Genomic DNA, 16,870 nt, shown 5'->3' with positions numbered 1-16,870 from the left:
AGGAAGGGACAGCATTGTTAGTGAGTTATCATAAAGCACTTGGAAAAGCCGGGCATTTTAGGGAATGAAAAGAAAAGGAAGCTGAGACAGACCTGGCTCTTCCAAGCGCCTTTTTACAAGAAGGCATTTGGAAATGAGACATAGGCTATCACAGAATCTTAGCATGCCTAAGATTCAGGTTCAATCCTTGACATTTCCAGGTAGGGCTGAGAGAGACCCATCTGAAACTCTAGATGGCCTCTGAGCTGGATGGACCAATGGCCTGGCTCCATATAAGGCAGCTTCTTAACTCATTAATTGGATACAGGGCTCTATAGTCCATGTTGCTTGCAATGCCTGCTTTTGCAGCAGGGTCAGGGATCTAGGTTCACAGTCCTCACATCACACTTCCCTTGAGTCAAGACCTACAGTATACGTTCTCCCCTCTCTTCTTTCCTTTTGCAAGTTAAATCATCCTAGTGCCATACATTCAACCCTAACTGGAAAACTGGAATTTATGCTCAGTTGCATGAAAGAGAAAACAATTTGCTGTGACATACAGGATTCATCAACCTGCCTGGAGGTCAACATGGAAGCAATTGAGGGTGTGGCCCACATTTGCTTGGCAATAGCATCATGTTTCATCCCTCATCTCCTGGGCCTTGTGCGAAACCAGGGCCAATATGCAAGGTTAGGGCTGTGGTTGAGACAGGAGGCTGCTGCAAATGTCCCACGGTGTCCACCGTTTCCTTGATGATAAGTATTAGAGAGCAATGCATAGATCTTGAAACTGTGATGTTCACTTTGTTTATGGAAGGTACGTAAGTGTCATGTTTGGAGAGACATCCTAAACTTGGCAACGTCCCATATTATACTAAAAGGTCTTTTGAAATGTCGGTAGAAGAAAACCGTCTAATGCTTTAAAAATAATAACAAATGTGAGATCGGCTTAATAATTAAAGGAAGCGATGTTCAAGAGCAATATACCTCTTCATACCAGGTGGTGGAACAGATGACACAAGGATGGCTTTCTTGCATTCATGTCTTGGCTGTAAGCATCACAGAGGCATCTGTTTGGCAGCTTCTGCAGGAAAGAGAATCCTGGGCTCAATGGATGTTATTTGAGCTGATCCCTTTTGCTGTCTTGCAAGGAAAGTTGTTCCATGGACAATCATTAATTTGTGTGATTTTTATCATGTATTTATAACCCCTAACACTGCGTATGGAGAAAATGTGATTTATTTTATTTTCAGCAAGGCATTTTGGGCAATAAGCAGTGGTGCTGGTATCTGAAAGGCCTTTTTCCAAAACCCATGGTGAATCTGTGCAGCTTCTACATGTCAGTGGTGAAAGCATTTTATACAGACATTCGAAGTAAATAATTATCCATAAAACCTTGCTGTGTTGTGTAGGTAAAATGAATATCAGAAAATGGAACCAATCACCAAGTAAGCCTTAACAAATTTCCTTTTTTTTAAAAAAAAAAGAGTGGTTTGCAGTTGGGATGATCAGCTTCTGAATAACCGGTCCTTTAACAGCAGTTTGATCTGCAGTGAGTAAAACATTTAACTCTGTGCCATTGAAAGCTTCATCAGCTGAATTTGGCAGATTGGACCTTTGCTAAGGCAAAGGGCAGGACTGTGACGGCCTCTCTGTATCCCCTGACCAACCAACAGTCGTGTTTGCAATAATGGAACATACGCTTCAATCTTGTTACTCATACTAATATCTTTCAGTTGCATATTGGCAATAGCAAAAAGCCATGAGATCCATTTAGTGGTTGACTGCAAAATGGAAAAATAAAGAAATGTGCAAAACAACATTACCACCAGTACACACTTAGGAAGTGTGAGTTCTCTCTTGCTCTCTCCCTTTCCTGAATGATGACAACCCCCCTTTTTCTAACAGTGTCTCATTTCATATCAAGTTTTTTCTTTTTAAAAAACAACACCGTTCAGTGTTCCTATTAATAATGGATGAAAAGAGATTTCCCTAAGCTTCTCCACCACTAAGAATATTGCAAATGACAATGATGCCATAATAAAGTGCACACCTATGCTGGCTTGTAAACAACACGGTATGGTTTGGGGCCTTTTCTTTCTAAATTACTACAAGACAATTGTGCTTCTAGTATGTGTTTATAGTTGTTCTTGCTGTTGTTGTTGTTTAAAACCCATATGTGCAAGTCGCACATCTTAACCCTTGCAAGTGGGCATAGTACAGTGATACCTCGGGTTACATATGGTTCAGGTTACAGACGCTTCAGGTTACAGACTCCACTAACCCAGAAATAGTACCTCGGGTTAAGAACTTTGCTTCAGGATAAGAACAGAAATCGTGCTCCAGCGGTGCGGCAGCAGCAGGAGGCCCCATTAGCTAAAGTGGTGCTTCAGGTTAAGAACAGTTTCAGGTTAAGTACAGACCTCCGGAATGATTTAAGTACTTAACCCGAGGTACCACTGTATTGAGCTTTCCAATAGGTGGACATTTACCCTGATTTGGGGCAAGTTTTCCCAGGGAAAGTGGCGGGGCAAACAGAAAACTGCTTGGACCTGTGATTTCCAGCCGCAGGACAAGCAAAGAGTGGGTGATCCCTTAGTCCCAGCTTCCTCAAACTCAGCCCTCCAGATATTTTTGGCCTACAACTCCCATGATCCCTAGCTAGCAGGACCAGTGGTCAGGGATGAGTGGAATTGTAGTCTCAAAACTTCTGGAGGGCCGAGTTTGAGGAAGCCTACTTTAGTCTATCACCCTATCCCTTTCCCTAGGGAATCCAAGGAACAGATTCTAGTCTCTCTCTTTCAAAAAAAAAACCAACTGTGAAAAATATACAGTGGTACCTTGGGTTACAAGGGACGCGAGTGGCGCTGTGGGTTAAACCACAGAGCCTAGGGCTTGCCGATCAGAAGGTTGGCGGTTCAGATCTAGAAGGGGTGAGCTCTCGTTGCTCAGTCCCTGCTCCTGCCAACCTAGCAGTTTGAAGCGTGTCAAAGTGCAAGTAGATTTTAGGTACCGCTCCGGTGGGAAGGTAAACGGCATTTCCGTGCACTGCTCTGGTTCGCCAGAAGCGGCTTAGTCATGCTGGCCACATGACCCGGAAGCTGTACACCAGCTCCCTCGGCCAATAAAGCGAGATGAGCGCCGCAACCCCAGAGACGGTCACAACTGGACCGAATGGTCAGGGGTCCCTTTACTCTTTACCCTGGGTTACATACGCTTCAGGTTACATACGCTTCAGGTTACATACGCTTCAGGTTACAGACTCCGCTAACCCAGAAATAGTACCTCGGGTTAAGAACTTTGCTTCAGGATGAGAACAGAAATCGTGCAGCAGCAGCAGCAGGAGGCTACATTAGCTAAAGTGGTGCTTCAGGTTAAGAACAGTTTCAGGTTAAGAACAGACCTCCGGAATGAATTAAGTTCTTAAACCGAGGTACCACTGTATGTATTTTTTAAAAAAGGGTTTGTGGAAAGACTAATTGAGGGTTGGGGAATAGAGAACATCATTGCACACTGGTTTGAAAATATGATCACTGGTGTGCAGACGAAATGCATAGCAGCTGCAACTTTAGATGATGTTATAGACAGAGGCGCCAACTTGTGAGGGAGCTGGGGGGGACACACGTCATGTGTGCAACATCTTGGCATTGAGTCAGGATGTTGGGAGGAGCTAAGGGGCAGAACTGAATATGGCAGCAGCACAGCTTCAATGGCTGGCAGCTCCTGCTGCTCCTGCTGCCGCCATCACCAGACGGGGGTCGCTTCCCCCTCTTTCCCCTCTGTAGCAGGAGAGGAAGAGGAGAAGGACCTGGCCACTGAAACCACGCTTGGCTCCATGCTTGGCCCTGATTCTTTTGAACATTGCCCCCCCCAAAAATATTGGGGGGCAAAGGGTTGGGGCCCCCAGGCATTGGCCCCCCTGCACAAAGGTGTGTACAATTGCAAACTGCTATTTACAAAAGTGTGAAGGAAATGATAGGTTTACAAAATACAGTTAGTTTGCTTGTTACATACATAGGTCAAAGGTAAAATGGTTAAGTCCAGTCAAGGGAGACTATGGGGTTGCAGCGCTCATCTCGCTTTCAGGCCGACGGAGCCGGTGTTTGTCCACAGACAGCTTTCCAGGTCACGTGGCCAGCAGGATTAAACCGCTTCTGGTGCAACGGAACACCGTAACGGAAACCAGAGCGCATGAAAACTCTGTTTACCTTCCTGCCGCAGTGGTACCTATTTATCTACTTGCACTGGTGTGCTTTCGAACTGCTAGGTTTGCAGGAGCTGGGACAGAGCAACAGGAGCTCACCCCATCGCGGGGATTTGAACCGCCAACCTTCCGATCCGCAAGCCCAAGAGGTTCAGTGGTTTAGACCACAGAACTCATGCAAGCATGCCCCCCACCCCTTGCATCTTTTGAGCTCTATTATCTCACACAGGTTGCATGACTTCTGTGGCAGCACGGCCAGGATGATGTGATTCCCTGTTTGGGGACTCAAGACGTTGGAAGATATGTGATTGAACCTCTGTATGCAAAGCAAAATTAATCAGCAATTAAAACCAATCAAAGTTTTAAATGCATAGGCTTTCTGCACCCCAGAGACACTCCAGTTAATTACTAATATCTCAGGCTGCGGCCTCAGCCCAGAACAAAACACAGGATATCAAGAGACCACCTGGAACACTTTGTACACCACCTTGGATTCTGTGGAAGGAAGAAAGGATATAAATGTAATAAATAATTATTTCCACTCTAGTCATGTTCGCCTTTGATAGGAAAGGAGTTAATTTTCCAGACTTCAGTGCAACCTGGTGAGATTCTGCAGAAGAAGCAATATGACTCTTCCCTTTTTCATCTTCATTTTCTTCCTCCAGGGTACAATTAAAGTAGTGCTCGCTTAGCATTATTTTACCTGACTGCAGGTTTCTTTCCGGTGCTTTAGAATTCCGAAACCTAGCCTGACACTTTTGTGCCTCTCTTTGAAAGAGGAACACGGAAATCTTTTCCTAATTGGTATGTGCGTTACAAAGAAGTGCCATCCACACAATGCGTCCCTATGAAATCTCATTGGGCTGCAGAATAACAAGGCTCCTTTTTTCTGAAACTCTGCTATTAGGCTGGTCTGCCCTTGGCAGCAGATTTTTGAGGTACCATTAAACAGCAGGAAATTGGCTATCATTTAGTTTATTCTTACATTTTGTTAAAAGCAAGGAGAGGGAGCATTTGGCTTTTCTGCCTCAGGCACCAAAATGTCTTGAGCCAACTGAGATAAAAAAAGATGTACCATCTAACATGGGGGACGCGGGTGGCGCTGTGGGTTAAACCACAGAGCCTAGGACTTGCCGATCAGAAGGTCGGCGGTTCGAATCCCCGCGACGGGGTGAGCTCCCGTTGCTTGGTCCCAGCTCCTGCCAACCTAGCAGTTCGAAAGCACATCAAAGTGCAAGTAGATAAATAGGTACCACCCTGGTGGGAAGGTAAACGGCGTTTCTGTGCGCTGCTCTGGTTCGCCAGAAGCAGCTTAGTCATGCTGGCCACATGACCTGGAAGCTGTACGCCGGCTCCCTCAGCCAATAAAGCGAGATGAGCACCACAACCCCAGTGTCGGTCATGACTGGACCTAATGGTCAGGGGTCCCTTTACCTTTACCTTACCATCTAACATAACAAAAGACCATTGGGGACAGAGAAAAGTTGAAGACTGCAACTGGGGAACAGAGAAAGACTGGAAGTGAAATGGATTGGATGGTCTTAGGCAGAGGTCAGCAAACTTTTTCATCAACAACATCTTGAGGGGCAACGCTGACACCAAACCCTACATATATTAAGCAAAATAGAAACATCGCCACCCGACCCCCCCCATCTTCCCCCCCTCCACCCCTTCCCCCCCCAATGTCTCAACAAATGAAACTGATTTGTAAAAATGTTACATGGAAAAAATACGAGAGACATTACACATATTTCTGTAAAACAAGAAAATCTTTAATTAAAAAAAAATACAAACAAAAACCTCGGCCCTCCATATTTTTTTGGCCTACAACTCCCATGATCCCTAGCTAGCAGGACCAGTGGTCAGGGATGATGGGAATTGTAGTCTCAAAACATCTGGAGGGCCGAGGTTGAGGAAGCCTGATCTAGGCAACACTGAGATGGACCCCAAGTCTCCGTGTATAGGGAAGCTTCTCGTTTCAGTGGCCTTTGGCTGCCTGTTGAGGGTGCTTAGCTGTGCCTTACACTTGTATATTTGAGTAAATAATTAAAAATGTTACGAAGCAAAAAAAAAAAAACCAACAAAAAAACAACAACATCTTGAGGGCACCAGGTTGGGAAAGGCTGGTGCAGACAATATTTAGCCAGATGGAACAATGGTTTGACTTGGTATATTAGGCAGCTTCATACAAAACCAGATTCTGCCAAAGATGGACATTTATTTTCATCTAGCAGGTCTTACATCCTTAGGCTGTTTGGGAAACTGCAGTTACAACACGCATATTTGATATTACTGTAACGGGCTTTTCCCTCCTTTCGCATTAGCCGTAATGACCCTATCTCAGAACAGCTGCCATGGCAATTCAATGCATATGCACCCATCGCTGCAGCTTGCGGCTTCTGAATAGACACAAAGCAAACAAGCATGGGATTTCATGTTGGGAATGTGGACCGTTTGATCTTTGAAGCCAGCTGGTGAAACGCTTCCATGTTGTCGCAGGATATAGAATGTGCTCTGTCAGTCTTCAGACTCTGCCAACCTGGTGCCCTCCAGATGTTCAGTTCTGCAACTGGCACCAGCCTCAGCCACTGCCAAGTTGGCGAAGGCAGAGTCTGTGTATATTAGAGGAATGTGTGTAGAAAATGGCATATAGTAGCAGAGGCAACATTTCCCAGTAGTGATGTATGGAAGTGAGAGCTGGACCATAAAGAAGGCTGATCGCCGAAGAATTGATGCATTTGAATTATGGTGCTGGAGGAGACTCTGGAGAGTCCCATGGACTGCAAGAAGATCAAACCTATCTATTCTGAAGGTAATCAGCCCTGAGTGCTCACTGGAAGGACAGATCGTGAAGCTGAGGCTCCAATACTTTGGCCACCTCATGAGAAGAGAAGACTCCCTGGAAAAGACCCTGATGTTGGGAAAGATGGAGGGCACAAAGAGAAGGGGACGACAGAGGAGGACGAGATGGTTGGACAGTGTTCTCGAAGCTACCAGCATGAGTTTGACCAAACTGCGGGAGGCAGTGGAAGACAGAAGTGGCTGGTGTGCTCTGGTCCACGGGGTCACGAAGAGTCAGACACGACTAAACGACTAAACAACAACAACAACAAGCAGAGGCAACATAGGAAACGGCAACATATGAGGAATAATTGCTTGCCGAAACATGCATATTTGGAAAAAGTCCATGCAAAAATGTGTATATCAGGAAAAATTTGCACTAAAATGTTCTCGCAATTTCACGAGGAAAAGAATTGCAACCTGATGTGGGACTTAAGACTGAGGGGGGCATGAAAATGAGAAACTGACAGATTCATTCATCCCTGCTAGTGGTTTGGGACCCCAGATCCTGAGCCCCACCCTTCCAGAACCTGGTTCCATTAAAGTTAAATGTAACCTTAGGGGAGCAATTCCCCCCTAACTGAATTTCATTGTAACACCTTTGTAACAGTTCTCCAAAATCCTCTTTCTAATACAGTGGTACCTCAGGTTACATACGCTTCAGGTTACATATGCTTCAGGTTACAGACTCCGCTAACCCAGAAATATTATCTTGGGTTAAGAACTTTGCTTCAGGATGAGAACAGAAATTGTGCAGCAGCGGCGCAGCGGCAGCAGGAGGCCCCATTAGCTAAAGTGGTATTTCAGGTTAAGAACAGTTTCAGGTTAAGAACGAACCTCTGGAACGAATTAAGTTCTTAACCCGAGGTACCACTGTACAATTAACTCCTTCAACTAACGATCTTCATGTCTTTTTGACTTAAATCCATATTACTAACCAACATTCTTATTCTAATCCTAGGCCTATCAGATACTTTCAAGTAACTTCTAATTATCTTATATTACAATATTTAGTTAAATAGACTTTAAATTTCTTCCAGTCTTCTTAGTACTTCTCTACTTTCTGATCGCGGATTCTCCCAGTCAGTTCGGCCAGCTCCCAAAACTCCAACATCTTCATCTGCCATTCTTCTACCGAAGGACAATATATTTTCAACTTCAGATTCTCAAAGAAACAATCCTGTAAGGCTCTTTTATTATTGCTGCCTTCAGAGTTGAGAGGAGGTTCTCCGCTTTGAATCCCTCATCGCTTTCTCGGTTCTGTGCATCCCTAAATAATGCAGTCCTGGCAATCTATCTGTCCTTGAGGATAAATGCGATAGCAGGAGAGTCTCTTCCGTCGGCTCAGGCTTTTGATCACAGTTCATGGGTTTTGCAAAACCTTGTACAGCACCCCTCCCAGAGCACTTCTGTTTCATCAAATGTGTCTGTTTGTGACTCCCCGTACATGTTCAGATTGTTGCTTGTTTTTGCAGCTGGCTCTGAAAATGAGTTCAGCTTCAAGAATGATTCACCTTGGAAGACACCGGCGAATGCCAGGATGTGACGCTTGAGTTATTCCGAATATCTGCATTTGGAGTTCCACCCTGAAATGCAAATGACGGCTGGGAGGTTGGCTTACCGCCTCATCTGCTTATTGATATTTATCTATTATCTATTTGCATACTTCTTAATACCATGACAGTGTGCAACAGGGATACAGCATACAGTGGTACCTCTGGTTATGTACTTAATTTGTTCTGAAGGTCTATTCTTAACCTGAAACTGTTCTTAACCTGAAGCACCACTTTAGCTAATGGGGCCTCCTGCTGCCGCTGCACCACTGGAGCACAATTTCTGTTTTCATCCTGAAGCAAAGTTCTTAACCTGAGGTAATATTTCTGGGTTAGCGGAGTCTGTAACCTGAAGCGTATGTAACCTGAAGCGTATGTAACCCGAGGTACCACTGTACATCATGGTGTCTGAAACACCGAGCCAGTAAGATTTGTGAAAATGATTGCACTGTTAAAAGACCTGGGAGGAAAGAAAAGTCTTCACCTGGTGACAAAATTAGTTTCTGGACCCAATTCAAAGTGCTGGTTTTGACCTCTAAAGCCTTAAACAGCTCAGGACCGCAATACCTCAACGATCACCTCTCTCCATATAAACCAACCCTGTGGTCATCCTCTGAAGCTCTTCTTCATGTGCTTCCTCCACAAGAGCTCCGGAGAAGGGATATTTTCTGTGGTGGCTCCCCTCTTGTGCAATGCCCAGGCCTTTTTTTTTTTTTCAGCTAGAGCTCACCGGAACTCAGTTCCGGCACCTCTCAGGTGGGCTCCATTGCCATTATAAGAGAACAAGAGTGGCATTTCTTTTTCTAGAAAAATAGCACTGGACGTTCCTATTTTCATTGGAGAAATGTTGGAAGCAACACCTCTGTTTTCCTTGGAGAAATGTTGGAGGGTATGCAGTGCTCTTCCCAGGAAGGCTCTTTGCTCCTTTGCTATATGTCTTTAGTTTAGAGGTCCCGGGCCCTAAGGAAGTCAGACTATCCTGCACCAGGGCCAGGGCCTTTTCAGTGATGGCTCCGAACTGGTGGAATGCTCTGTCCCATGAGACCAGGGCCCTTCAGGATTTAACCTCCTTCCGTCGGGCCTGTAAGACAGAGCTATTCCACCTGACCTTTAATTTGAATTCAGCCTGATCTTTTATTTCCCTTCTCTTCCCTCCCCCTTCCCTTTTATGAAGATCACCCGCTCTGAGACCCCACAGCTAATTCTCCCCTGGCCTCCTTGCAGGCCAAAGTAGGACCAATTCAGCCAGCTAGCCCTGGTGATTATGTAATGCTTATTAGATGGATTTCCCTAAATTGATTTCTGAACTTTGAATTTTATTGTTATTCATGCTTTTATACTGTATTTTATGCTGTTTTTATAATTAAGTGTTTTAAAGTGTTTTAAATTTGTTGTTAGCTGCCCTGAGTCTGGTTTATGAACCGGGAAGGGCAGGGTATAAATAACATTTTATTATAATTCTTATTATTATTAGCACCAGGCAAAAATGTTTCTCTTTAGCCAGGCCTTTGACTGATGGAACATTCTATGTCTGTCAGAGAGGGTATATTGGTTTGTTTGTTTTTGTTTTATTATGCAGTTTGTGTCCTCATTTTGTATTTTTATGCTGTGAACTGCCCTGTAGTCTTCAGGTGAATGGCAGTATACAGATTTAATGAATAATAATAGTAATAGTAATGATAATGACAACAAAGTGGGTGCCAGGCAAGCTTCTTTGGGGAGAACATTCTTCATCACCCACCCTGAACCCCCACCCAGCTACGCCGCAGCGGCCAACAACATTGGAGGCGAGGAGATGCAGAATGCGATGGCTTCATAGCACTTGTTTTCCTCAGTAAACATTATAGGGAAGAAGAGGGGACTTGATGGTTTCATTGGCAGCTCCAGTGCCTAGTCCTACCCGTCATGGCTTCAGTGACATTCAAGTCAGAGCAGGTGGGAGGGGTTGTTGTTGTTTAGTCATTTAGTTGTGTCCGACTCTTCGTGACCCCATGGACCAGAGCACACCAGGCACTCCTGTCTTCCACTGCCTACCACAGTTTGGTCAAACTCATGCTGGTAACTTCGAGAACATTGTACAACCATCTCATCCTCTGTCGTCCCCTTCTCCTTGTGTCCTCCATCTTTCCCAACATCAGGGTCTTTTCCAGGGTCTTCTCTCCTCATGAGGTGACCAAAGTATTGGAGCCTCAGCTTCAGGATTTGTCCTTCCAGTGAGCACTCAGGGCTGATTTCCTTCAGAATGGATAGGTTTGATCTTCTTGCAGTCCATGGGACTCTCAAGAGTCTCCTCCAGCACCATAATTCAAAAGCATCAATTTTTCGGCGATCAGCCTTCTTTATGGTCCAGCTCTCACTTTCATACATCACTACTGGGAAAACCATTGCTTTAACTATACGGACCTTTGTTGGCAAGGTGATGTCTCTGCTTGGGGAACCTTATTTATTTATTCATAAAGTGTATTTACAGACTGCCCTCTCAGAAAACATCAGGGTGGAGTAGCACAGCATCGTAAAAATCTTTTAAAAATCCATTCAAAACCATCGTTCTGCATTGACCAGCTACTCCAGAAAGATTTCAAATTGCACGGACCAGAATTTATGGTGCAGGTAGATATATGTGGGAGGAAGCAATCTTCTGGGTGACATCACAAAGAGCTCAGATCGTGAACTGATTCAGCATATCGGATGGCACAAGAGAGATGTAAGAAACACAGCTGTCATTTCCTCCTTTTTTTGACTGATGCAGAGAGGTTTCTAATGGATATAGATCAGGGGTAGGCAACCTAAGGCCCAGGGACCGGATGTGGCCCAATCGCCTTCTCGATCTGGCCCATGGATGGTCTGGGTATCAGCGTGTTTTGCCATGAGTAGAATGTTTCCTTTTATTCAAAATGCATCTCTGGGTTATTTGTGGGGCATAGGAATTCGTTCATTATTTTTTATCAAAATATTGTCTGGCCCACCACATGGTCTGAGGGACGGTGGACCAGCCCACAGCTGAAAAAGGTTGCTGACCCCTGATATAGATGTTGGCTTGCTGCTCCAACTGTGCTCAACATATGCTTCTTGTCCTTATAGCATCATTTTTCATGTGACCTATTTTTCTCTTTGCTAAGACTAGAATTCTGGAGTTAAATGCCAGTTCTGACCCACCAGTGCAAATACACCCCCCCCCACTCTCAGAACACTGTGCGGCTGTAACTAAAAACCTACTACAAAAGGTGGCACTTTTCCTAAGCTCGTTAGTTACCTTTCAGCTAGCCTTCATGGGACTTTCTCCCATATTTTTGACGAAACACTTGCAGCGTGAGTTATACTAATAATAGGAAGAGAAAGCTACAAGAGAGAAAGTCACATCAGGTTATCCTCGCCACATGCTTCCAGACCATCAGACGGTAAGAGAAAAATCTCTCCAGTACTGATCAGGCAGGGCGAAGATTCAACTTGCTCCTTAGGGAACCTCTTAGGAAGGCAAATGGTGAGTGCTGTTGCTCAGTAGAGCTCCTTGAGACTTTGAAATTAGATTGTTGAACTGTTATGCTGGAAGAGCGCCGTGTGTGAGACTTCTGATGGCCCCTCCAGGAAGTTTGCATCTGGGGAACAAAGCTGGCCCTACCGTTAGACAGGCTGGGACAGCCTGCCTCCTAGAGATGGCAGATCTGGGGAATAATTGAAGCAGGGGTGCCAACTTGAATAAAATAGGTAAAGGTAAAGGGACCCCTGACCATTAGGTCCAGTTGTGGCTGACTCTGGGGTTGCGGCACTCATCTCGCTTTAGTGGCCGAGGGAGCCGGAGTACAGCTTCTGGGTCATGTGGCCAGCATGACTAAGTTGCTTCTGGTGAACCAGAGCAGCGCATGGAAACGCCGTTTACCTTCCCGCCAGAGTGGTACCTATTTATCTACTTGTACTTCGACGTGCTTTCGAATTGCTAGGTTGGCAGGAGCAGGGACCGAGCAAAGGGAGCTCACCCCGTCGCGGGGATTCGAACCGCTGACCTTCTGATCGGCAAGTCCTAGGCTCTGTGGGACAGCGCCACCCGCATCCCAAATACTGCCGCACATAATCACATGCCATGGCACACATACATTTGAATGGCAATGCCCATCAGCATTGGGGGGCCCTGGGCCCCTCAAATATTTTATTGGGGGAGGCAAAGGCCCCTAGGAGTTGGCAGGTGACTTGCATTATCTGCATTTTTGTTTTGTTTTACTAGAATCCCTGTAATGGTGTTTAAAGGTTTAAGACCAGAGTGCATTGGATCTCTTCATTGTTAAAACATACGTAGCTTATCTGTGTTGAGTGATCCAGAGGATGCAGCTTTTTAGTTTTAAACATCAGGTGTACCTTCCTGAATCAAACTGAGCTCCACCTGGTCCATCTCTAGCTGCAAGAACCCCAGCAATCAACAAGCACAATGGATTATATTCTATGCTAGTCAAGCTCAGAGGAGACCCATTGAAATAAATGGACGGAGTCCATTAACTGGTATGCTCAAAGTATAAATTAGTTGGATACTTCACCCAGTTAATGTCTACAAAAAATGGAGCCAATGGACCACAATCCAGCTACTCCCCCAGCCCTGTGTTAATTTATTATTCTATTTTAACCATCAAGCAGCGTGTGTGAGCCCTTTGGAATTTTTTTTGTCTCAGGCTCTGGCAATATCAGCCGTGAGTAAGACACTTGTTTCTGTTGCCTAGCCTTTTGGTTTTATCCTTTTAATTTCTAGAGAGAGCTTTAAAAGGAAAGAAACGTGCATTATGGTGTCTTAATAAAGAACTAAAATACCTGGATGTAGACTAAGAAGGTAACAGAAAAAGGCGCCACACTTAAGAAGGATCCGGGCACCTCACCAAAATTGGGGATGCAATCCTATACCCACTGGCTTGGGAGTTAACCCCATTGAATTCAATGGGGCTTACTTCTGAGCTTGCAGCTCTGAATTAGGACCAGCCCAGTAAATTTCGGCACCTTAGGCGATCCACAATATGGCGTCCCTGCCACGGAAGAAGGGATGAGTGAAGAACAAGCGGAGCAGGAATCAAATCGACCTTACCCAATATTAAAGTGGGAATCAAAGGCCATTGCACTGAGGGGGGGAGGGACAGGAATATACACAAAGTATCAAATGTGGTGACAGTAATAATAATGCAACAAAGCGACAACACCACAAATTGGCTTCTAAGTATAAAACCAAATTTACTAGAATAATAACTAGAATAGAGAGAGACTTGTAACCATTCAAGCAACAAACATACTAAGGTGCCATGTGCAAAACAAAACCTGGAGATACTGAAAAAATGGAGTGGATAAATGTACAACTGTATCTTAACAAGTTACATGTGCAATAAACGTTATACAGACTGGATAAATGAACCGTTCAACAAGTAGCATAAGTCCAGTCACAGAACGGCAACCCCGTGCCGCCACAATGGCAAGGGTAGCACACTGGAGAATATGAAAAAGTTTTTCAAAGCTGTTTTTCAAAGATTGAACTGGATGAGATGTTCTTCAGTGGGTCTTGAGTTGGAAACACAAAGCTGTATGCATGGATCAACCACTGGAAGGCAAATCAAAGCCACCACCCTGGTGAGAATAACGCAAGTAGGCAAAAGGAGACCTGTTCTCCGGATATATTACAGGTTTCGCTACATGCTTCATCAGTCTGAAAAGCCAGTCATACAAAACAGTTTGCTCAGGATAAAGAAAGTATTCACAGGCACAGGGGGGAGAAGGGGCCTGTTCTGAATCAGAGCCCAGGAGACTCCAAAGGGCAGTCCCTGTTATTTCCCCACTGGGGTGTGAGGAGACCAGCAGCACCTCCTATTCGCTGAGAGGCCACTGTTAAGGCGGCACATGGTGGTGGTGGGGTTGCCGAGGAACTGGCAGATCTGGCCTCCAGGATCTGCACTGCACATGTTGTTACCACCACCGCAGTAGCAGCGCCAGGCAAAGCACTTTTGAAGGCTAGATCTGCTGCCCCTGTGGCTCTTGCCACCCAAGGCAGTTGCCTCACCTTGCCTCTAGGTGGGGCAGCCCAGCGCTGAACCACGATGCGGGAAACTACAAAAAGTTCCCTTAATACTTCAGCATCAGCAAATCAATTTTAATTGTGCTCTGCCTTGGGAATCTTCAACTGAGAAGCAGGTTAAAAATAACCTTATTAAATAAATAAACAGCCAACGGTCACAGTGTGCTTTGAGCTAAGCAGTTCTCCAATATGGCACAAAAAGTGATGATCTTCCGTAAGGAATTGGTATGTCAGTGATGAAGCCTGACACTCAGTTTTTGTCAGGGATCGGCAAGGTTTACCTCACCTGGACCACTTCACTCCAGCGGAGATCCCTCTGTGAGCCAGATTGTGCACGCACATGAGCGCCCGCAATTTCCAGTGTCTGCATCTGCGCATACGCGATTTCCGGCCCCGCGGAAGCAAGTCCCTGCGCCGTGCTGGTTTAGTGCAGTGCAAGGTAACTCGCCGAGCGGGCGGCTTGGTTCGGGGGCCAGTTAAATGACCCCCGTGGTTCGCTTGTGGCCCATGGGCCTTAGGTTGCCTACCCCTGGTTTATGCGTTGGGAGGTACCACTCTTACATAGGCATGTTTACTTAGAAGTTGTATGGGATTTGTGGGTTAAACCACAGAGCCTAGGGCTTGCCGATCAGAAGGTCGGTGGTTCGAATCCCTACAATGGGGTGAGCGCCCGTTGCTCGGCCCCTGCTCCTGCCAACCTAGCAGTTTGAAAGCACATCAAAGTGCAAGTAGATAAATAGGTATGGCTCCAGCGGGAAGGTAAACGGCGTTTCCGTGTGCTGCTCTGGTTCATCAGAAGTGGCTTAGTCATGCTGGCCACATGACCCGGAAGCTGTACGCTGGCTCCCTCGGCCAATAAAGCGAAATGAGCGCCGCAACCCCAGAGTCGTCCACGACTGGACCTAATGGTCAAGGGTCCCTTTACCTTTGCCTAAGTATACCAATTAAGTATGTGGGTGGTGCTGTGGTCTAAACCTCTGAGCCTTGGGCTTGCTGATCAGATGGTCGGCGGTTCGAATCCCCACAATGGGGTGAGCTCCCGTTTCTCTGTCCCATCTCCTGCCAACCTAACAGTTTGAAAGCATGCCAAAAAGTGCAAGTGGATTAATAGGTACCGTTCCGGCGGTAAGTTAAACAGCATTTCCGTGTGCTGCTCTGGTGTCGGTGTTCCATTGCACCAGAAGCGGCTTAGTCACATGACCCGGAAAAAAATCAGCATGCAGAAAAACATCAGCTCCCTTGACCTGTAAAGTGAGATGAACGCCACAACCCCAGAGTCGTTCGCGACTGGACTTAACTGTCAGGGGTCCCTTTACCTTTAAGTATGCATTGGGTTGCATCCTTTCAGGCAGGTTTTTTGCAGGGTAAGGTGTGTCAAAACCCATTGATTCCACCCCCCCCATAGGTTAGGTGCACCCGACTTCCATAGGACTGAGCTATTGCTTGAGTGCAACCCCCATGAAGACAGTGGGCCCTATCCTAAGATTCACTTAACTATGCATTGGCTCAGGCTGCACGGGGTATAAAGAGATAAAACTAAACATCGGAAATAACTTTCTGGCAGTAAGAGCTCTTCCTCGAGAGGTTGTGAGCTCCTGCCTTGGAGGGATTTTAGCAGAGGTTAGGTGGCCATCTGTCATGGATGCTTTAGTTGAGATTCCTGCATTGCAGCGGGTTGGTCTAGATGACTCTAGGGCAGGGGTCAACAAACGTTTTCAGCAGGGGGCCGGTCCACTGTCCCTCAGACCTTGTGGGGGCCGGACTATATTTCCATGCCCCACAAATAACTCAGAGATGCATTTTAAATAAAAGGACACATTCTACTCATGTAAAAACATGCTCATTCCCGGACCATCTGCGGGCCAGATTTAGAAGGCGATTGGTCCGGATCCGGCCCCCGGGCCTTAGTTTGCCTACCCATGCTCTAGGGGTCCCTTTCCAGCTCTACGATTCTATGATATACAGGTGGGAGGAAGGTGCACTGAAGGCAGAACGGGACTTACCGCGGAGAAAATAATAATTGCGGAGAATAGAAACTGCTACAGAATCCAGCCCTTAAAAAAAACACACCGGGGAGCTGAGCGCTCAAACCAAATGCTATCAGTTACGTGGGCTGACTCTTCGGGTTCCATTCATAAGAAAAGCGCTGGCGAGCGATTGGTCGCTTCGACGCAGAGGGCGTGGCCAGCCACCAGTACCGCCGAGCCGATTGGCTGCTGGGAGGAGAGTGAGCGGGGCTTCCCCGCGGCAGGGAGA

General features: G+C 46.0%; 1 long non-coding RNA gene across 1 annotated transcript in view; it reads left to right on the top strand.

The window, feature by feature from the left end:
* Positions 1-3,407, top strand: part of LOC310742625 — a 657,991-nt gene extending 654,584 nt beyond the window's left edge. The window contains exon 3 of the long non-coding RNA XR_014538623.1: positions 3,202-3,407. This is a non-coding gene — a long non-coding RNA (uncharacterized lncRNA). The remainder of the gene's footprint in view (positions 1-3,201) is intronic.
* Positions 3,408-16,870: the final 13,463 nt, after the last annotated feature.

Source organism: Podarcis filfolensis (assembly GCF_964270895.1).
Source record: "Podarcis filfolensis genome assembly, chromosome: 9".
Taxonomy (NCBI): domain Eukaryota; kingdom Metazoa; phylum Chordata; class Lepidosauria; order Squamata; family Lacertidae; genus Podarcis; species Podarcis filfolensis.
This window is presented reverse-complemented; position numbering and strand designations above follow the sequence as displayed.